This window comes from Saimiri boliviensis, chromosome 12 (genome assembly GCF_048565385.1).
Source record: "Saimiri boliviensis isolate mSaiBol1 chromosome 12, mSaiBol1.pri, whole genome shotgun sequence".
Lineage (NCBI taxonomy): Eukaryota > Metazoa > Chordata > Mammalia > Primates > Cebidae > Saimiri > Saimiri boliviensis.
Window position 1 is genome coordinate 5,250,458 of NC_133460.1, and position 23,934 is coordinate 5,274,391.

General features: G+C 40.5%; 1 protein-coding gene and 1 long non-coding RNA gene across 2 annotated transcripts in view; both read right to left on the bottom strand.

Annotated features, from left to right (window-relative positions):
• The window catches only part of LOC141580675 (uncharacterized), an 87,428-nt gene extending 68,967 nt beyond the window's left edge, over positions 1 to 18,461 (bottom strand). Inside the window, exon 1 of the long non-coding RNA XR_012512988.1 lies at positions 1,495 to 18,461. This is a non-coding gene — a long non-coding RNA (uncharacterized LOC141580675). The remainder of the gene's footprint in view (positions 1 to 1,494) is intronic.
• The window catches only part of RBFOX1 (RNA binding fox-1 homolog 1), a 2,539,409-nt gene that overhangs the window by 1,250,782 nt on the left and 1,264,693 nt on the right, over positions 1 to 23,934 (bottom strand).

Below are 23,934 nucleotides of genomic sequence, written 5' to 3' on the forward strand. Positions count from 1 at the left end.
CTCTTTGGATTTCCCAGCACACATTTTGATCAGAAATAGGGAACACAGTGGAGAAAGTTGTTACAGTTTTAAGCCAAGCAATTCACTACCCAGCTACCCTAATAAGAGGATTACACAATCATTTTTGCCTGCTTCAGCAATAAACCACATCCATGTGTGTCCAAAACTGAAACCATGTCAGCAATGAGTAAATTCTTGTATGTGAAGACAATCAGAAAGTGACTCTCTTAGCAAATACTTTCATGAGGTTTTACTGAGATGACACTGGCAACGAAACTTTTGGATTCAGAATTCCGCCTGGATCCCTCTTAAGTAGGAAGGTAGAAAACAGCTCTTTTGTAGAAAGAAAAAAAAAAAACAATTTTCCTGCAATCTGAAAACAAGGGCTAGAGGGACGAGCTGCGCTTCAGAGGCTAACTGATCCTTGCAGACTGATGAGTGTCACGTTCAATACTTTGCACACGTATGTATTTAAATGCATGACAGTTAATTCCATCACCTGAGAAGGCAAAACACATTTCCCCCATTTGATCTCAGAACAAGGCAACTCTTCTTCCATGTCATCAAATGGGACAGAGCTTATTCCTCAAGTCGAGGCGTATTCAGGATCCTCAATGTGATCTCTCTTCCGTGGGGATCGAGCAGAGAAGATAAAGAGTACACCAGTGCGACTGGCATGGTGGACGTGTTTACACAGACGTGCAGCGCATATGCTCACACATGCACACACCGGCTCCCTTGCAACGCGAGCACGCCAACTTCGCGAATGCACGACCCATCTGGCTATTCACTGCCTCAACCTCTCACTTCCAGAGCAGCGCATCTCTTGCAAAACCATCGCTAGCCTATGGGGACTTTTACATCGGTTCTTAATAAACGCTTATTCATCTCTGGGAATAAAGTTAAACGGAGCCAATGAACATTGGCAAGGAAGTTGCCTACTAACTTCCAGTGGGTAAAGATAATCGATCCATCTCCGGGCTCCCCAGTCCCTCTAAACGCCCCCTCGCCCTCTCCAGGCGTCTAGACCACCCCCCACCCCACCCCACTCCCCGGGGCGCCCAGGGCGAGCCCTGAGAGCAGCCTCGGAGGTCCTCCGGAGCCGGGGCTGGGATTACATACCGCGACCCATTCACGCGCTGCAAACGCAGCCTCATCCTTCCATCGCCGGTTCGGGTTTCCCGGATTCCATCCGCGGCCAAGTCCCCTATTCTAATCAGCAGCCCCGGAGGCGCACACGCCGCCACCGTCTCTGCGCTAACGATGGACAGAGGCTGACGGCTGCTCCTCTGCCACAGGCAGCCAAAAATGTCAATTTGCACACTCCTCCCCCTGTCGCCCGCCCCCGTCCCTCTGCAACCCCCTCCCGCGGAGTCAGTGGGCTTCAGGAAGCCTCTGCAGAAGCTGCCTCCCTCTCCCTCCCTCCCTCCTCCCTCCTCCCTCTCTCTTTCTCTCCTTCCCTGACTGTTTCAGAGTCTTCTCCGCCCGCCTTACCTGAAGGGCATCTCCCACGACTGCAATTAGCTGCCAAGATTTCATCGTCGGCTGCAAAGTGCCTCCTGCTTCCTCACCGGGAGAACAGAGCACCGGCGAAGTCCGAGGCCACGGCAAACGGCACCCACGTGCTAGCAATGTAAATGATTCCAGTCATCCGCCGTGCGCGCCGCGCGCCTTCGCTCGCCCGGGCTGCCTGGCGCGGCCGCCAGCAGGTGCAGAACGCCCCGAGCGCGCGGGCGCGAGAGCGAGCAGCCCGTGCAAGGAAGCAATCAACAGCCGGGGGCGCACACAAAGCGAGGCCACCGCGGCGCACACAAAGCGAGGCCACCGCGGCGCCGGCGCCCCGGGCCGGCTTCCCCAGCCGGCCTCGGCCTCTGTCCGCGCCAAAACGCTCGCCAAATTAGACGTCCGATTTTTTTTTTTTTTTTTTGGCAAAGTCTTGCTGGTGGGGGAAGGCGGTGGATGCTGGGGCTGCGCGGGTCCCGCCCCCACGCTTCGGAAGCGCTTGCAAAGCTCGGAGCTGGCGGCGGTATCTCGCGGCTCTCTCTCTCTCTCTCTCTCTCTCTCTCTCTCTCTCTCTCTCTCTCTCTCTCTCTCTCTCTCTCTCTCTCTCTCTCTCTCTCTCGTCTCTCTCTCTCTTTCTCTCTCTCTCTCTCGTCTCTCTCTCTTTCTCTCTCTGTCTCTCTCTCTCTCTCTCTCTTTCTCTCTCTCTCCCGCACGTGTCCCTTCCCTTGTTCTTCCAGGCATTAAATATGTACCACATGACAGAATAGGGCACCTTGCTCGGTCCCCTGAGTCCGCACTTGACAACCAATTTTAACTCACGAGCAATCAAACGTCTAAAGGCGGATATAAGCACTCCCAATTACTTACGCTACTCCTGCATTATTCAAGACGTCCACCGCGCAGTATTTATGACTTCCAATATGGTACTTCGCCTAGAAATACTAGTTAAAAAAAAAAAAAAAAGACCCCAGCACGGCGCCCCAGATCTCGCCTCCCGCCCCAAACAGCTAAGCTTTCATCAGGACCGTCTCCAAGAAGCAGCTGTACTTTATGGAGGAGTGAAGCTTTAGGATCTCAACTCTTCTTCCACGTTGCCTGCTAACTGAGAATGCGCTGAGGTTTCAGCCTGCTTCTAGGAGGAAAACAACTGTCGCCTCTGTTGAACTTTACAGATCACCTTTTAAATGTGTTTACCTTGAATGATAAAAGCATCAAAGTAAATTTCCTATTATTTTCCCAAGAAGTCCTCATACATGTGTTTCACTTTAATAGAAATGAGTTACACAGGTTTTACCTATCTTCAGCTTAAGGGTTGATTTTGGCAGGGACCAAAAAATGGATTGGCTGCGGAAATGGCTCTTTTGGATGTAGAAAAACTAGTTTGTCTGTTTATTTTTTCCTTTCTTTTCGCAGATAGAACTGCAAGCTGTACACTAAGATGGCTTGGCTACCTCAAGCACTTACTATTTCAAAAGGAGGGATCTAAGTCGGGAAGAAAATTTCATATACCTATATCCCTTTTACATTTGATTAACAATAAGTGAAGTATTCATTGGCTTCCTGTGTCCTTCTTAGATACCTTATTTTACTCAAAGGCCTTGTACACAACTGATTAGGATTGTATGCATTGGTAAGCAATTTTTAAATGCTAATAAATCTTTCAAATATTTTCACATTTATTACAACTCCGTATCTAGAGGCAATATTTCAAGGTTTTTTTTTTTTTTTTTTTTTTTTTTTTTTTTTTTTTTTACATGCCAATTCCTTATGTAACCATCATTCATCTTTATCACACCAGGAACAAAATGAGGAAGGATTCTTTTTTCTTCTGCGCATTAAGCATGTTTTTAATACGGTATTAACACAGTGTTTCTCCTTGCAGTGCTAAGAAAAGTCTATTTGTGTTCTTTCTGCCTACCTTTCTTAGGAGGTCAGTGGTATTTAAAGGATGCCGAGATAATCATAAGGTAAAATCTTATTTCGCAATACTGATACCATGAATAATATACTCTACTCCCTATTATTTTAAAGTTAACTTCCAATATTATCTTCTATCATTCCCTGACACATTTTCCAACAGCACTAGGTAAAATGTCAAAAAGGTGTTTAGGCTTTTAGCTTATCCAGAACCCTGTATAATTACAGAGATTCACAAACAGGGAGCATTATTATTATCACAGCACACACTGGCATCCTCAGTGGAATAATTTGATTCACAAATCAGTTCACAAAACCAAGGTTATGTGAAGGGAAGCCTTGTGTGGGTGGCCGATGGAGAGACAGCAAGCCCTAATTACAACCCCATTGTGCTCGTGTTCTCAGCACATGTGGCCATTTAATCAGAGTGTGACAACCTTGGCAGATGTTGCCAGACCTGGTTATTGATATAAATTGCTATTCTCATGTCCAAGGGGCACAGCAAAGAGTTAAAACCATGTCTGCAGTCACCCAAAGGGACATGAAGTTTCACACTGGAATCTGTAGCTACGAGGCAAGGTACAGAGATAAGGTTGTTTTCTTGCTCCCACCCCATAAGTAAAACAGCAAGGGGTGCAATCTCCCAAGCCAAGAACAGCAGGAGAGTCTCCCATGGACACTGTAAACTGATATTGTCACTCTGGAAGCTGATTTACAAGTACCTATTAAAATGAAAATGTGCACATCCTGTTATCAAACAGTTCTATTTCTCATGTCTGTCCTAAAAAACATGCACAAGGTATGTGTCTGGATATGTCTGGATATAATGGACACTGCTTGTGATACAGGATGGGGTTAGGCAGGGAGGCAAAAGACTAAATACCCTATATCCATCTGCCATTAAAAATACAGCATATCATATAATGGAATACTATATAGCAGTGAAAAACATCAAATAAAGCCACATATGAATATATCCATCACTATGTAGACATGGATATGCAGGAATGAAAATAAAGATATACACTAGAAAGTACATATATATACATCTATTTCTCAGCAAAAATGAATGGCTGAGATAAACACACAAGGTTTTAAATGATTTGTACATGTATGACACCATTTCTGAAAGAGAATGCACTAATATAATAATACAGCTTCTCTGTAGATATACAAATATTTGTGAATGTACAGGAAACAGTCCAAAATGGAACATAGCTAAATACAGCCCTAGAATCAAATTCAGCCATTCTCTGTTTCTGTACAGCTGGCTAGCTAAAAATATTTCTTATATTTTAAATAATTTGTAAAAATCAAAAAAAGAATAATATTTTGTGATGTGTAAAAAACGTAGGAAATTCAAAGGTCAGCACCGACGCCTGAGGTTTTATTGAAATGTAGCTATGCCCATTTGTTTATGGGTAGCTATGACTGGCTTCATCTACACCTGCAGAGTTGAGTGTCTGTGAGAAATCAAATGGCTCAGGGAGTCTAAAAGGTTTACTGTCTGGCCCTTTACATGCATATAACATATATGAACATAGCTTGTTTTAAATGAAAAGTGTGTATGTATACATACTCTATGTTACATGTGTGTACACTTATATCACTTTCTAAAAATATCTGAAACCAATACATAAGTGTTCTCTTAGAAGAAATGGAGCTCTCAACTTCATATAAAAAGTAGTCTCCTCCCTCTTTCCCTAGAGATAACACGATTATGAATTTCAGTCCCATTTTTCTAGACCAGTGGTTTTTTTGTTGTTGTTGTTTTTTGAGATGTATATACCTTAATTTAAAAAGGCTCTGTTGCCTAGCCTGGAGGGCAGTGGCATGATTTCACCTGACTGCAACCTCTGTTTGCCTCCCGGGTCTAAGCAATTCTCGTGCCTCAGCCTCCCAAGTAGCTGAGATTATAGGCATCCACCACTATGCTTGGCTAATTATTTCTATTCTTAGTAAAGATGGGGTTTCACCATGTTGGTGAGGCTGGTCTCCAACTCCTGATCTCAAATGACCCACCTGCCTCTCAGCCTTCCAAAGTGCTGGGATTACAGTAATGAGCTACCATGCCTGGCCTAGACTGATGATTGGTGAACTTTTTTCTGTAAAAGGCCATAATTCCCATGTGCCAAGGGGAGAAATCAGGTGGGAGATGATTGATCACAGGGGCTGTTTCCCCCATGCTGTTCGTGTGATAGCGAGTGAGTTCTCATGAGAGCTGATGGTTTTATGGGATTTTTGTTTTTGTTTTTGAGATGGAGTCTCGTTCTGCCACCCAGGCTGGAGTGCAGTGGCATTATCTCAGCTCACTGCAACCTCCACTTCCCGGGTTCAACTGGTTCTCCTGCCTCAGCCCCTCAAGTGCTGGGACTACAGGTGTGCATCACCATGCCCAGCTAATTTTTATGTTGTTTGTAGAAACGGGGGTGTAGGCATGTTGGCCAGGGGGGCCTTGAACTCCTGACCTCAAGTGATCTGTCTGCCTCAGCCTCCAGAGATCTGATGGTATTGTAAGGCAGTTTTCCCTAATCTTTCTCACTGTCTCTCACCTGCCGCTGTGTAAGATATGTCTACTTCCTCTTCTGCCATGATTGAAAGTTTCCTGAGGCTTTCCCAGCCATCTGGAACTGTGAGCCAATTAAACCACTTTTCTTTATAAATTACCCAGTCTCAGGTATGTCTTTATAGCAGTGTGAGAACAGACGAATACAGTACGAAACCTTTAAACTTGTGTGTGTATATACAGGCACACACACATAAGCACACCTCATTTTATTGTCTTTCACTTCACTATACTTTGCAGATATTGTATTTTATATAAAGGGAAGTTTTGTGGCAACCTTGTGCTGAGCAAGTCTGTTGGTGCCACTTTTTTCCAGTAGCACATGCTTACTTCATGTTTCTGTAACACATTTGGGTAATTCTCACAATATATCAAACCTTTTCATTGTGACTAAATCTGTTACTGTGATCTGTAATCGGTGACCTTTTATGATACTATTATCATTGTTTCGGGGTGCCAAAAACTGTGTCCATATAAGATGGCAAACTTAATGGATAAAGATTGTGTGCATTCTGACTGTTCCAATGACAGGCTGTTGCCCCAGCTCCCTCCTTCTCCTTGGGCCTCCCCATTCCCTAAGGCACAACAATCTTGAAATTAGACCAATTAATAACCCTGCAATAGCCTCTAAGTGTTCAGGTGAAAGGAAGAGCCACATACTTCTCACTTTAAATCAAAAGCTAGAAAGGATTAAGCTTCATGACGAAGACACTTTTAAAGCTGGGACAGCACAAAAGCAAGGCCTCCTGTACCAACTAGCCAAGTTGTGAATGTAAAGAAACAGTTACTGAAGGAATGTGAATATTGTTACTCCCTTGAACACACTAATAATAAGCAAAACAGCCTTGTTGCTTGTGTGGACTCAGTTTTAGTAGTTCCGATGGAAGATCAAACCAGCCACAACATTCTCTTGAGCCAAAGCCTAATCCAGATCAAGGCCTTAATCCTCTTTAATTCTATGAAGGCAGTGAGAGTTAGGAAAACTGCCAAAAAAAAAATGTATGATGCTAGCAGAGATTGGTTTATGACGTTGAGGAGAAGGAGCAGTCTCTATAACATAGAAGTAGAAGGTGAAATGGCAAATGCTGATGGAGAAGCTGCAGCAACTTACCCGGAAAATCAAGCTAAGATCACTGACAAATGTGGCTACACTAAATGACGGATTTTCAGTATAGACCAAACAGCTTTCTCTTGGAAGAAGAAGGCATCTGTGACTTTCATAGATAGGAAGAAGTCAACACCTGACTTCAAAGCTTCAAAGCAGAAGCTGACTCTCTTGTTAGGGGCTAACACAGCTGGTAACTTTAAATTGAAAGCAGTTTTCATTTACCATTCTGAAAACCCTAGGGCCCTTCAGAATGATGCTAAATCTACTCTGTCTACGCTGTAGAAATGGAACAGTACATCTGTTTATTGCATGGTTTGCTGGATACTTTAAGCCCAATAACTATTGAGCTCTACTACTCAGAAAAAAAGATCCCTTTCAAAATATTGCTGCACATTGACAACGCACCTGGTCAGCCATAAGCTCTAAGGGAGATGTACAGGAAGATGAGTGTTGTGTTTGTGCCTGTTAATGTAACATATAGTCTTGTGGCCAATGGATCAAGGAGTAATTTTGACTTTTCAGTCTTATCATTTAGGAAATATATTTCATAAGGTTATAGCTGCCATAAATAGTGATTCCTCTGACGGATCAGGGTGAAGTACACTGAAAACCTTCAAAAATATTTACTTTTCTAGATGTGATTAAGAAAATCCACAATTCATGGAAGGAGGTCAAAATATAAACATTAACAAGAGTTTGGAAGAAGTTGATTCCAACTCTCAAGCATGACTCGGAAGGGCTCAGGACGTCAGTGGAGGAAGAACCTGGAGATGTGGAGGAAACAGCAAAAGAAGTAGAATTCACAAGTGGAGCCTGAAGATGCAGCTACGTTGCCACAACCTCACAATACAACTTTAACAGATGACGAGTTGCTTCTCATGGATCAGCAGAAAAAAGTGGTTCCTTGAGATGGAATCTACACCCAGTAAAGATGCTGTGAGCCTTGCTGAAATGACAACAGAGAGTTTAGAATATCACATACGCTTAGCTGATTAAGCCGCAGCAAAGTTTGAGAGGACTGACCTCAATTTTGAAAGGAGTTCTACAGTAGGTAAAATGCTATCAAATAGCATGATGTAAGACAGAGAGATATTTCATGAAAGAAAGAGTCAATCCATGTGAAAAGCTTCACTGTTGCCTCATTTTAAGACATTGCCACAGTCACCCCAACCTTCAGCAACTACAACCCTGACCACTACAACGCCATCAACATCGACGCAAAACCCGCCACCAGCAAAAAGACTGGAACTCATTAAAGGTTCAGATGATTGTTGGCATCTTAATTTCAGCAATAAAGCCCTTTTAAGGTATACACATCATTTTTTAGATACAATGCTATCGCACACTTCATAGATTACAATATAGTATAAACGTATATACACCAGGAAACAACAACAAAAAAACGTGACTTTTTTTTTATATGCACTGGGAAAAAAACAAAAATAGTGTGACTCCCTTTATTATGATTTACAGTATTGCAGCTGTTTGTGACTGAACTACTGTATCTCCAGGGTGTGCCTGTACATCTCTATGTCTTGCCTTAAGTGCAAAAGGTGTGTATTTACTATTTTTAAAAGTGTATGTATAAGTCTTCATACATATTTGTATACACACATCCCTGGAAGAAATCATACAAAACGGGTAGTTTTCGCTAGTGGAATTACAGGTGCTTATTATTTTCTTTGCCATTTCCTGTATTTCTTTATTTTTCAAACAGATGTAAATAGAAGAAAAGGGTGGAGCCCCTGGCCATGTGACTGTTGATGACTGACATTGTACCAGTAACATTTTTCTCACCTGGGAACTGCCTTTTGTCTTCAAATGTTGGATCATAAAACCTTCAAAAAGAAAAACATCAAGGTTTGGTTTATGCCCACCTAACATTTCTGGAAAACTCCAGCATCTAATTGCTTCTTCATAGAGGGAAAATAAAAAGACGTTAAGCTTCAATGCACTAAAGATTTTTATAAAAATCAGTCTTATCCTTGATGTAAAATGCGATGTAGATTATCCTTTCTGCTAGAAGTTATGGTAATGACCTACTGAGATATGCCTCACAATATAGTAATATTGCTTCTTTACCAGTTTCAAAATATTTTCCTATAGAAAAGCATAAAGCAAGCTCCATCTAAAAAAATAAAATTACATAGCAACCACATTGGAACTTTGCAGGATTAGAACAGTAGGACCTACTGATTTTCTTTGTCCTGACACCTAATAATCCAGTTACATTAAGAAAGGTGAGCTTAATGAAGCATATTGAGATGGGAGAACATATGATTTATAGTGGACTTGTTGTGGTTATATTTCTAAACGAATACCATTACCTCTATATTGGTTGCTGGTAAGTGACCATGTTTTCTAATAGACAAATGCATGAATCACCTGGGCATATTTTCAAAGCATTCTCTACCAAATGGTTCACCTTACAAATTTAAACAAAGACCAAGTGAATGGCGCTCATTTCTGAAGCTTAGCAGACTTTCTTCAAGCAAGAAACAGAATTATTGCAATTGAATATCCATTCTACCACCTCATAATTTAGCATGTACATATAGCCTCATCCTTGAGATGACAGGAATCAAGCACACTGCTGACAGGAAAGTTCTTCTAGCAGCATTACAACAAACATTGTTTTTGATGTGTTTTATAATTATAAAACCTCTGAGTGTTTATTGTGGAAAATTTAGGAAATTTCAAAAAGCACTAGAAAAAAATAACATCATTTTGCCACCCAAAGAGAGCTGTATGGACTATTTTGTTAGAGGTCTACCAACTTCAGACATTTTTCATTGCTTATATAACTAAAAAATAATAAATACACAATTAGGATGTTACTGTATAAGCTGCCTTCATCTTTTGCACTTTGCAGTGTATCATGAACATTTTCTGCTGTAAGGACAAAAAATGTACAGTATCAGTTTATGTATTCCACTCGAAGGACACAGAGTTTCTTTTTATTTTATGTTAAATAACACTGCAATGAACATTCTTGCCCCTGATGTTACGAGATTTTCTCTGTACCTTATCTCAGGGTAAATAATTAGAAGTGAAACTGATGAGTCCAAAAAGTGGGCACCATATTTAAGTTTTTAGATCTAAGGAACCAGATCTAAAAAGTACTCAGCCTCCTGAGCCGCTGGGATTCAAGGCAAAGGGATCTGGGAACTCTTGCAGGCCTGGCCATGTCTTGTGCAATCCCAGCTCTGCCTGGACATTCTAGCAGGATGAGGAGTAAGGTTGGGACTCATCTCACCATGAGGACAATTTCTGACCAACTTCTTTCTCTTTCAATAACCATTTCCCTGGCTGAGTTCCCTCACCTGCCCACCTGCCCCACTTGGACCACCACACCATCCCATGCTAAATTAGCATAGAAGAGCCCAGACATAGAAAACAAAGGTGGTGATGAGGAACAATTTAAATCCAAGCTTATTTAACATAAGTGGCTAGTGGCTGCCCATTTTGTCTTAATTGCCTTTTAAACTGAAATCAATGTTAAATTACCTGAACAACAGCTTCTGCACAATTGCAAACTGAAAATTCTTTAAGTGCCTCCTCAAAAGCCTTTGGCTCCCACTCTGCCAATTGACAGGAAAAGAGTCTTTTTCCTCTTCACGGTGTTATAGCTTCGGACCATGGGATATGATTAAAGGATCCTGCAAACAGATGGCATGTCTGCTCTGGGATGACTTACTATTCCTTGACATCAAAATGGGATTAAAGTGTTTGAAATAGAATCTGGATAATAAAAATTGGATAACAGTACTATGATGGCCCCACCCTTTTCCTACCCTTCTTTCCTTCCTTTTTAATGCTCCCTCCCAAACTGTTTACACAAATGGGCACTGGCCAGACCAGAGAGAAAAGGAGAAATCTGACCCACCATTTGCAGCAACCAGCCAGGAAACCAGCTTGTTATCTACAGTAACCAGCCCAGGAAGCCAGCCTGTCATCCACAAGTCACGATTCTATTGTGGAAGGAAGTCAGGTTACTATCTCTGGTCATTGGTCCAGGAAGCCAAACAAAAATCCACTGTCTCAGAAAGAATCAGGATGAGATTCATAACTGACAGCTTTCCTAATTTTTGTCCCCACCTCAAACTTAAAACCAAACAGAGAAAGCCAAGTATTCACCCTAATCAATTTCGTTTTTCTTTTCTTTTTCTTTCTTTTTTAACAGAGTCTTCTACTGTCACCTGGCCTGGAGTGCAATGGCATGATCCTGGCTCACTGCAACCTCCGCCTCCCAGATTCAAGCAATTCTCCTGCCTCAGCCTCCCGAGTAGCTGGGATCACAGGGGCCCATCACCACGCCCACCTGATTTTTTTGGATTTTTGGTGGAGAGGGGTTTGACTATGTTAATCAGGCTGGTCTTGAACTCCTGACCTCATGATCCACCCACCTCAGCCTCCCAAAGTGCATGAGCCACTGCGCCTAGCTGGAACACCCCTTTCTGCTTAGGCTATCTACAGCTTCCCCATCCTGCAGGACGTATCTGAAGCTGTCCCTTTCTTTTTCTACTACAAAATTTTCCTACTCCTCTGCCTGCCTCTGGGTTTCTGCCAAAATGCAAGTGATGATGGCTGACTCCTTGCTATAGCAAGCTCTGAATAAATAGCCTCTGTTCATTTTTATTTGGTTGGTCTTTGTTTATTTCTGCAATAAGGACCAACCAAATAAACATAAACAGAAGCTATGGTCTTGTCCATGGGGTAAACCAAACCATAGCCCTCATGGAGCTTATGTTCTAGTGAGGGAGACAGATAAGAAACAAGAAAATGACAGATTTTGGCAATGGTTGGGTGGGAAATAACTTTGTGATGAGATGAGAGTGAGATAATGGAGATAAATACCTTGGATAAGATGCTGAGGCTGTCAGGATTATAATTACCACACGAACTGGTTTCTTTCTTTTGTTTCATTCAAGGATTTATTGAGCACTTGCGATCTGATTTGCACTACAGAGCTACCAAAATGAGGCAGACATGTACCCTGCCAACAAAAAGCCTTGGAGGGCAATCCATGTTCACTAATCACCAGAAAACAAAATAGATAAGTAGGCAGGGCTAAAACAGAAAAAAGAAAAGAAAATTCAGGATAACAACTGTGAGAGCCCAGAGGCAGGAGGGACATTTTATTTCCATGTGTTGCAGGGTATCCTGGGGTCCCAGGGCAGAAGACTAGGACTTACATAGGGAAAGGTACATATGTAATCATGGATGTTTCTGTCTGTTATACCAGCAGAGACCTTTTCAAGGTAGAAGAGTTTCACTTGGAGATACCCCTGTGTGATCATGCCATCTTCCTTAGAACAATGCTCCCTTGAGTATCTTCAATAAGAAACTGGCCTGGGCACGGTGGCTTACGCCTATAGTCCCAGCACTTTGGGAGGCTGAGGCAGGTGAATCACCTGAGGTCGGGAGTTCGAGACAAGCCTGGGCAACATGGTGAAACCCTGTATCTACTAAAAATACAAAAATTAGCTGAGCACGGTGATGCACATCTGTATTCCCAGCTAGTCAGGAGGCTGAGACACGAGAATTGCTTGAACCTGGGAGGCAGATGTTGCAATGAGCCAAGATTATGCCACTGCACTCCAGCATGGGTAACAGAGTGAGAGTTCATCAAAAAAAAAAAAAAAGAAAAGAAAAGAAAAGAAAAAGAAAAGAAAGAAAGAGAAAGAAATAAAAGAGAAAGCGAGTAAGGAAGGAAGGAAGGAAGGAGAAATAAAAAAGAAAGCAAGCAAGGAAGGAAGGAAGGAGGAAGAGAGGTAGGGAGGGAAGGAGGGAAGGAGGGAGAGAAGGAAGGGAAGGAAGAAAGGAAAGAAGAAAGGGAAAAGGAAGAAAAGAAAGGAAGGAAGGAGAGAAGGAAGAAAAAAGAAAGAAAGAGAAAGAAAGAGACAGAGAAAGAAAAAACTGGACAAAGTTTGCAGAATAAAACATCATCAAAGAGATGATGAATCGCCTTTTCCCCAAATCCCCTCACTCCACAGATGTCAGCAGTACATCACCTCCCAAAAGAAACAAGAGTATGTGAGCCGGACATAGTGGCTCATGCCTCCTGTAATCCAAGCACTTTGGAGGCCAAGGCAGGCGGATCACCTGAGGTCGGGAGTTCAAGACCAGCCTGACCGATATGGTGAAACCCAGTCTTTAAAAAAAAAAAAAAAAAAGAGAAGAGGATGCAACAAGACTCCCAATAAAAATGACTGGATTTGATTTGGGCCAAGTGCAGAAAGAAGGCGGACATCTCACATGCTTGGCGACATCCCTGACTCAGGGTTTATAGGATGGGAAGGAAGCCATCTTCTAGAGATGGCTCTAGGGATGTGCAGCCAGCATCTCTGCCATGTGTGCTGTAGAGATACTAAACATTTCTCCCTAACCCTGCAGGGTTTCTTAGAGAAACTGCTTCTCTCACAGCCCTGCTGCCTTCATCAGTCTCTGGTCCAGGGACCCAGGTCAGACACAGGCCCCTACCTAGTCAAATCAGAGTCTCTCCAAGAAATGTGGAATTGAGAAGGAGATGGAATAATTAAGCCTCAAGGGCTAGACTTGGAAGATGAGGTAGAAGGCTGATAGATTAGGTAGATTTCTTGGTAGAGTCTGATGACAAGTCAGCGAAACAGTACATAGAAGGAATGAGAGGTGACAGGAAAAGAACTCAGAGGAACAGAGGTGGGGAGACGAGAAGATAAACAGAAACAATAGTGTGTTTGGCCCCAGAGCCAGACAGAGATGAGGAAGTTGTTTCCTTGGCTGCTGAAAGCTTGCTTCCTTCCTTCTATTTCTCTTCCCTTTCCCTATGTGCTTCTGATGCAAGCCGACTTCCTGTGAAGTCCCAACCACACTCTGCATCCCTGCTAGAATCTCCAGACACAGCTGGGATTGCACAAGACATGGCCAGCCTGCAAAGGAGTCCCTAGATTCCTCTGCCTTGAAGAAAAGCAAAATATCCCAGTGCTGAGATGAATAAACCTCTTCCCTGTGGCTCATGGTCTTTCATGAAGCATAGCTGGTGGGCTAGCCTGTCAGAAATACAATCCAAATGCTGGGAGCTAACAGAAATACAAATTCTCTGCCGCTAGAGGTTTTCTTTCTTTCTTTCTTTCTTTTTTTTTCTTCCAATTGTAAGCATAAAGATATCTTCCTACCTGAGAATGTCACAGAAATATAATTGATGGAGTCATTCTTTTAACATTACTTACATGAATGCCCACTGCATTCCAGAATACTTTGAGGCCTGGAGAATACAAAGTGGAGTGAGTCTGTTGGAGAAAGAAAATTACAAACAAGTATTATAACAGAAACTAGTAGTATAATGACTGTACTAGGTGACAGAACAGAATAAATTGTGCTATGCATCTACTTGGTAGAGGAAGCCTTTTGTTCCAACTAAAGGCAAAGGGCATCTTGCAGAGAATTCAAAAGGTGATGATGCTTGAGTTGGATTTTAAAGGATGCATAGTAATTTGTTCAATAGAGTCAGGGAAGAAAGGCATTGAAACCAGAGGAAACAGCTTAAGCAAAAGTGCGGAGGTGTGACTGGGCGAGCTGATGATGAGGGTTGACGTCTGAAGACCAGGCACAGAAAGGGGGCACAGGTAAGATGACAAAGGGGTCCACTGGTCATGCTAAGACATTTAGATTTAATTCCTCTAAAAGAAAGTGGGACAGTCAATGCTAGGAAGGCTACTCTGGTGTGTGCAGAAAGGAACACTGGGAGCAAGAAGAGCCATTGGAAGATTATTTTATTGTGTCTTAGCCTAAAAGATGATGAGGGTTTGCACAAAGTCACGGCAGTAAGGATACAATGGAAATGAAGGATTTGATACATGTTTGATAAATTGAATTGACAAGACTTGCTGAAAGAAAGACTAGAAGATATGTGTAAGTGGGGGTGGTGAAAAATAAAATCAAAAGTAAAAGAAACCAAAAGGTCAAGGTCAACTCCTAGATCACTGTAAAAGTTATTGACTGAATGGTGGCAAGCATGACCAGGTTCAGGGGCATCAGATAAATATTTGGGAAACATAAGAGGCTCATTTTGACCACATCAAGTTGGGTAGGGTATATGAAAGCTCCAGAAAGGGTTACCCAAGAGGCGACTGGATAGATAGGTGTTGAACTTGGAGGAGAGGCTAAAGGCCAACTGGAATTCATGCACATAGAGAGATGAAGGTCATTTTGGAAGAATAGAGAGAATGACATTTGCACTATTCACGTCCGAGACAACATAGTAGAATGCAGTCGCTAACCGACTCTTAAAACTCATTCGAATAAAGGCACTGATGATAAAACTGTGTCATCTCTAAGCTTTCATAGATCAATACAGTCACACGTTTAATATCCATGACGAGTTTACCACTAGTAAAATGAATTGAGATGGTCAAATTCCAGCAATAACAAACTATGACTGTAAATGCCTGGATCGAATGTTGTTAAACATACTCACCTTCCACCTATCCAGGCAGGACACGAAGGGGCATGTTCTCTAAAACAGCCAACCCTACCTGGATGCAGGAATTTCAACTACAGGCAATATCTAAATCAGGTTTTTATATACTCTATTTTAAATGAATGATGATAGAATGTCAAAGCGTTCTCATTAAATAAATGTTCATCAGGCATGAAGTCAATACTTATTATTTGATAACTATGAATCAAGTTTGAGTAGGACACAGACTTTTTTTCTTGGTTACTTTGTTGTCTAGAATCTGGGGTCAGTTAACATCATAAATTCTTTATCAACCAGTAGGATGGCAGTTCTTTGCCTGCTGACACATTGGGTCTACGTGGAATACAATATAGGATTGAAAGGTTCATATCTACTATCCCATAGGTCTTGATGGGAATTGTAGGATTCCTAACTCCCACTTAGCCTGTGAGATCAATGGTACCCTGGGATATCGAGACACTTAAACATTCCTTTTGCAGGAAACTCAAAGTTCCGATTCTGAGAATCACTTTTTAATCTTACTCAAGTTATATGCATTTAGCTAAACCACGAGGAGGTCAGAAAACAGGAGGCGGAAAAAGGTGAATGCCGCAGGGATTCCGGAGGCTATCGAAAAAGCGAGTGGGTCTGACACAGGCTCTTCTCTCGGGTTCTGAGACACCGCTGAGCATCTGCATCTCATCTCACCCAGTGTTCGTCTTGGTTTTGAAGCTACATCTTTTTCATATAGTGCACATGGCCCTTAAAATCAGGACAACTCCTTATCTGGTGCTCAACCAACCAAGGAAATCCAGTTCAGACCTGGAGAAAACTTGTCTGTGTGGGTCTCTTAAAGAAATAATAGGTCAGCCTTCAAATGGAGACATTCCAAAGGGATTGCCGGTAGCATCATCTGAATCCCACACCTTGGTTCTAACTTGAGAGAACATCACTGGATTGTGAGAGGCAACACTTTCAGTACTCTAATGAGGATTTGCTGCATTATGGTATTTTCCCTCTACTTTTTTATATTTTCCTCTTGCACTTTCTTTTTTCTTGACTCTTTTCTACCAACATCTCTTCAATATTCTTTTGACAAAATTCTATTGGCTCAGGTTGTAAGGCAGCATCAAATACTCTCTCTGTCTGCAGTTCTTGTGTACTAAGAAAAGACCATCCCTGGGGGGGAAAAAAAAAAAAAAAGCCTTGATCACTTCTAATGCCTGGAGCTTCTGGTTCTTAAGAAAAGGTATGGGTCCTATCTGAGGGTGGAAGGTGGGAGGAGGGAGAGGATCAGGAAAAATAACCGATGGGTAGGTACTAGGCTTAATAGCTGGGTGATGAAATAATCTGTGCAATGAACCCCCATGACACAAGTTTACCTATGAAACAAACCTGCACATGTACCCCTGAACTTAAATAAAAGATTAAAAAATAACAAGAAGAAAACGACATTCAAAATAAAAAAGAAAAGGTAGGAAGAAGTAGAAAAGAGGACTGAGCAAGAGAAGCAAACATCAGGACACGTTTTTTACAAATCCAGGCTCAACATCTCAACGTCTTAATGCACACACAAATAAAATGGTTTTATTTGTTTTTTCAAAGTCAAAAAAAAAAAGTAATTTAAGAGCTACTTAACAGATGAGAAGTTTTGTGGCAGAATAATTTCCCTTTAGAATTTTGAATAAAACAGAAGGTGCTATACCAATTTCAGTTTGAGTGACGATGACGTGTCACTCATAATCTCTAGACTTAATTCTGTTTGAAATGTCCCACCACAGATGGCAATGTCCTAAGCTATAATTGTGTTCTTTACAATATCATTTTGGGGCTTGTAAAAAATACTAATTTGGGCCTGACAGGCAGTATGGCCCAGCAGTGGGGCACAAGCTTCAAGTTCTGTGATGAATGTAGCCTTGTAATTCTGCCAACATATCCGAGTAACTTGCCATAAGCCTTTATTTGGTGAAAAAAAGTCAAAAACGTAAACTGTGGGTCCTTCATAATAAAGAGACCGAGACCAACTCTAGCCAATATTCCTAATCATTCCCCCTCCTGCCATTATATTGGAGGTGTTAGCATTCTATCCCACATTGTGCAGTAAAGAGCTGACTTCAAGAAATCACTTCTGTACAGAGAAAAATCACCATCCCTATTCCATACTCCCACAAATCCTCCATCTCCCGGGCCTGAAGACGTACTCTTTGGTGATTCCTTTCTCTAAGTTCTCAAAGAGGTTCTGTCACAAAGCTGACCATTAGAAACCTGAAAAAGAAAGCAGATTCTGGGATTTTCCCATTAACCCTTTATTGACCACATGCTAGTGTTTCAACAAAGGGATGTAGTTAGCATTCTCAAACTCAGTAACTGTGCATAATAATATTACAAAATTAGAAACCACTGTTGAATAGGGTCATCATTTACTGCTCTACAAAATTTCCCACTTAAGTACCATTAGCTAATGCCAGATGAAATCTCATCCTTACTGTTAGAGGTTCTACAGCCATAGATGGAAGAGTCCAAAGGCATGTCAACGATGATTGAAGTCTCAGGCTTTCTCTGAGAAAACACATGTGCATTTGCTGTCTATTACCTGTATATCTGTTTCCTTTTAACAGGAAACAACATTTTTCCTCCAAAAGCTTTGAGCAAAATTATTGTTCCACAAAAGCAGTTCTATTTATTTTATAGCTAACAACTCCTGTCTCAGCACAGGATACTTCTAAGGGATATAAATATGGCACTTTGGAAAACCCAACTACTATCAAGTCACCTTGTCTGCACAGAAATATATGTCATCTTATTTAACAGTAACATAAATAATTATTAAAATAATAATGCTATAAAAATAAGCAGTATATTAATGTAACCTAAGTTCCTGGTATTGTTATAATACTTTACACATATTAATTCATGTAATATGTATAAATTCAATTGTATTAAATATGGATTAAGTAAACTTTATTATATTAACTGTAATTAATATATTAAGAAAATGTTATGTTGATGGCAATTAATATATTGAGTAAACTTTATTATATTACATTAACTGCAATTAATATATTGAGTAAACTTTCTTATATTACATTAACTGTAATTAATACCTTAAGTAAACTTTCTTATATTGCATTAACTGCAATTAATATATTAAGTAAAGTTTATTATATTACATTAAATGTAGTTAGTATATTAAACTCCCATTATGTTACATTAAATGTAATTAATATTTTAAATAAACTTTACATTTCATTAAATATAATTAATTATATTACATTAAGTGTAATTAATTATCAATTATTAAATTATAGAAGAGATTAAATCTACTGCATTTCGTTATATTAAGATTGACATAGAGCGGGAACACTGATTCTCACATAAGGACCCTTTGAGTTTCTGTATCTCTCAGCCTAGAAATCAATGAGAGGATTTCATTTTTTTCTTCACTTCCGTAGTTGCGCTGCCAGATTCTGAGTATTAATGACCACATTGAACAACATGCTATTACTCAAACTAAGAGAGCCTTGCCTGGTCCAAAATACCTTAGAAGCATGATCGCAAGGACGAAAAGAGGCCTGGAGCCTCTTTGGGTGCATGTCATATACATTCTTTATCCTTCCATTTGCCATTCTTGTGATATTCTGCCTGAGGAATTGTCAAAAAGACAGAGGAGAGGGGGTGTGTCCCATGGTCTTGAGCCCAGCGAACATCACCGTGAATTCATACACAGCTAAGGCTGAATTCTGGCTCTTGGGAATTGCAAGAAATGTGGCAAGTTATTGAAATCCTCCTGAACAGGTTTCTTCACCTCTAAAATGGGTTTAATACTAACTAGTTCAGGTGGTGGCTGAGAGAATTCTAAAATTAGATAGCACATGGGAAAGTAGCTAGACCGTAACTGGGAAACATTACGCATTTAACGAGATTTGAAAAATAAACCAATGATGTTAACATGTACTCAAGAACATTATAACCACGGATGGTTTCAATGTTTTAAATCCTTTATCCCTACTCTTTTCTTTTTCTTTCTTTCTTTCTTTTCTTTTCTTTTTTTTTTTTTTTTTTTTTTTTGAGATAGAGTCTCACTCTGTCGCCCAGGCTGGAGTGCAGTGGCACATCTCGGCTCACTGTCACCTTCACCTCCTGGGTTCAAGTGATTCTCCTGCCTCAGCCTCCCGAGCAGCTGGGATTACAGGTGCCTGCCACCACACCTGGCTAATTTTTGTATTTTCAGTAGAGATGGAGTTTCCCCATGTTGACCAGGCTGGTCTTGAACTCCTGACCTCAAGTGATCTACCCACCTCAGCCTCCTAATGTGCTGGGATTATAGGGGTGAGCCAAGAAACTCGGCCTTTCTTTTGGTTAAGCTATTAGTTTAAAAGTTTAAAGAACACACACACACACACACACACACACACACACACACACACACACCTAGTTTCTGAGTCTTTCACTGATGTAACAACAGCTCAAACTAACCTCTAGCCTGAATCAGGAGTTAGAAAACATTTCTTTTTTCCTGCAAAGGGCCATATAATAAATATTTTAGACCATATGGTCTCTGTTGCAACTCATCAATTCTTCCCCTTTAGCACAAAAATGACCACAGGTAATACAGAAACAAATATGCATAGCCACGTTCCAATAGTGCTTAATTTAAGGACATAAATATACACAGACAGACACACACACACACACACACACACACACACACACACACACACCCCTATACATCTATAACTGAGAAGGCTCTGGTCAGAATGTACATTAAAAGTGCAGGTACACTTACCACCATTTTCCTTCTTACATAGATTTTAGAAATTGAGCTGTAGGAACCCAAGAGCTGAGTCTAACTGCTGAACTCAGACAGAAACGAAAGTGATAGACCTTCATGTGCAAAATAGCCAGTAAAACACGGGATCAAATCTTGTTATTTTCTTGACTCTTACAGGTTTACCTACACTGTCAAAATAAAGAATAGTGTCTTTATGTGTTAGTACTTATAAAGGTACAGAGGGGGTGCCCTCCTTCTCCCTATGAAATAAAATAATTAAATGACAACAGTAACAAAACACAGAGCCTCGCCCCACCACTTTCTTTTTTCAAGTAGTCGACTCTGCCTCAGTCTGCAAATCTACATAGTCTCAGAGAACCGCTTAGCATGGGTAAAAACCTAATCTTACAAAAACAGGATGGAGATTAGTAACAATAATTAGCAGTTCCATACGTACCGTGTTTACACATTTGTGTCCAGGGCTTTAGGGCTTATAGACACTTCCCTGACTCTTCATGATAATCAGGCTAGATATGAGAACGTGTGTTTATTATGGCCATTTTACAAAAGAAGATATGAACTCACCAGAACTAGTAAGTGATTTGCCTGAGGGCAACAGAGCTAATAAATGATGGCTCCAGAATTGACCCCGGGATATCTGTGCTGGAGGCTGCATTCTCTACTGCCTTCTAGTACTACCTGTTTTTAATGCACTGCTATCCGTTAACTTGGCTGAAACATTGCAGGAAGGAGAAAAGGTGAAATATATTCAGCCAAGTGATTAATGCTGTAGCTCAGTAATTAACTGTTTTGAATATGATCCGTAATCCATATGGAAGGTGTAATCAAAGCACAGCAGAGGTGACCTGACCACTCTAGGGTGAATCATTGCAAAGAGCTAACTCTAGCAGTGATGTTAGGGCTAAATCTTCTTTAAGTAGCTGTTTTCTTTACATTTAAACAATGGTTTTGACTTAAAATGTGTAATTCTCCTTTCTTCAAATGTCAGGCAAATACATAACTAGAGCACAATTTTACAATCAGCTAACTAGTAGTATGCATTAGATCAGGATATGGCATCATTAGATCAGGATATGGCATCAATATTACAAACAATAGCACACCAAAGACTTGCACAAGCATACTTTTGTATCTTGCCGTGGCTATTTTCAAACCAACTGAAAGTATTTTTGCTATGGAGTTAATTCATTAAAAAAGCATTGCTGATAAAAGCTGTATATCTTTTCATAAAAACAGCTCTTCAAAGATTATTCCAATTTGCACACCAACCATTAATAGATGAGAGATTTTTGTACTCAGAGTTGTACCCAAATGGCTATTAGAAACATGTAAGTCTTTGCCAATGCAAGTTGTAAAAATGGTATCTCATTGTTACCTTAATTTGTTTTTCTCTGGATACCAACTTTTAGATTCAGGAATTAAACCTGGCCGCCATTTCGATGAAAGAGTTGCTTTCATCCAAATGGATACAATTTTCAGAACAAACATAAAAATTTGATTCACATTAATCAGGAATAGTGAAAATCCCTAGTTTTAGCCTACCAAAGGGTCATCCCCTCTTTCTGGTAACGGCATTTAAATTTTTCTTAGTGGCGTTCCTTCCCTCTGGGAGGATAAACCATCAAGCTGGGTGGTTCCTGCAGGATTGATTCCATCTCCTAGGTCATGGTGGGCGCATGAGCTAGGCTAGCCGATGAGGATCTCACCTCCTTCTAATGGTGGGGATCGTTTAATGATGGGCAGGTAATTCCATGTTTTATGCTGGTGCTGTTCAGGCACTGAGATGAAACTTGGGATAGTTAGTAAGCATCTTTCTACTTCATAAGGGCAGAGCCAAGGTAAACCTGGCAGAAAGAGAACTAAGTGACGTGGAGAACAAGACCCAGTCCTCGGGACATAGGTTGAGCTCCTGGATTTCGTAAGCTTAGAGCAACCCCTGCTCTTCCTTTCTAAAAGTCAATGCTCTTCCTTTTAGCTTGGATCAGCTTGGGTCAGATTTCTGCCACTTACACACCACTCCCAACACCCACCCCCAACTCCCCGGCCAAATCTAATTAGTTCATGGGTTCAAAAAGCTTCTGACCCCAATGTTACCTGCCCAACTTTTAAAGCAAGGAATTCTAATCATTACTATGTCATCAACAGCATCATGCCAAGGTTAAAGTATATTACTAAGCAAAACTCTTTAAGACACAACAGTAAATAAAGAGTTGATTGGAGGTAATAAGAATGCAGAGATTGTGATGTGTGTGAGTATATGCACACACACGAGGTAACAAAAAAAAAAAAGGTGGAATATGAAAACAAGGTTTTTTGACTTATCTGACTACCCTTTTCAAGAAAAATCATGCATATTAGATTTAATACTTAATTTTGCAAAACTAAGTTCCTGGTAAATTTAAACACCTAAAGATAAACCATAAAACTATAAAGTATAACAAAAGGCTATTTTAATAAAAGTTGAATAAGGGAAGGATAGCTCCTTAAGCTATTAATAAAAGTGATGATAAACCACTTTTAAGTGGAAAAGGATCTTGCAGATAAACTGAAAAGGTAAATAATAGCATGTATTGATAACAAATTTAAGAAGCTAAGGTGAACAGCTTTAAGATGTGAAGAATTTCTACATTAACAAGAAAATGATTAATTGAAAATGGACAAATATTGTACATAAATAACTCATATAAGAGGAAAGATTGTGTATATAATTAGTAGTCAAGAACATAAAAAATAAAGCAACAATATACCATATGCCATATTTATACTCAATACTTTCAAAAGATCGCTAACATCTACTCTTGGTCAGGTAGTTTATAGTGTTGGGAAGATTTCAAATTGTTTAAATTGTGTGTGTGTGTGTGTATGTGTGTGTGTGTGTGTGTGCGTGAAGGGGGGTAGAAACATAGTAATATTTGTTGAAATTAAAAAATTGGTGAACTTTAACTGATTATTTCCGAGAATTTTACCCCACAGAAAGAGAAACTACCAAAATGAAAGAAATACATACAAAATGATTCTTATAGCAATGCTTATTTCAACAGAAGAAAAAATAAATAAACAAATCCAACATAGAAATAATCTAAATAACATCAGTGGGAGGATGACTGAACAAATAGTGATGCGTCTATACTATGGAATACTATGCAGCTATGAAAAAGGAGTAGGTCAATTTTTAATATCGGTGTATGTGGATAATAACCATGTCATGTGAAAAGGGCAGGTTGGTGAATAAAATGCAGAGTATGAGGCCATCCTTTAAAAAGGCCATCCTTTAAAAAATATCCAGCATACTCCTGGATATTTTTATCGGCAAAGGAGACAATACAGAAGAGCACGAACCAGGCTCTCAATGGAAATTCTGCTCCTCCCAGGGTGAGACTGGAGGTCTGAGAGGGTAGATGGGGAGGAGGCCATATACTCACTTTAAAGAGTTCTGTGTTGTGTTAATGGTTCCAAAACCATATATTACTTGCTTTTCTCTCAAATGACTAACATAAGGGTTTTACAAAGGATGAAACTGTCTCTGGAACTGTCCATTAAAAATGTTGTTAAAAGGAAAAAGAAGGGAATGGTAATCATGACCCTTTTTCTCAATTTTTTTTTTTTTT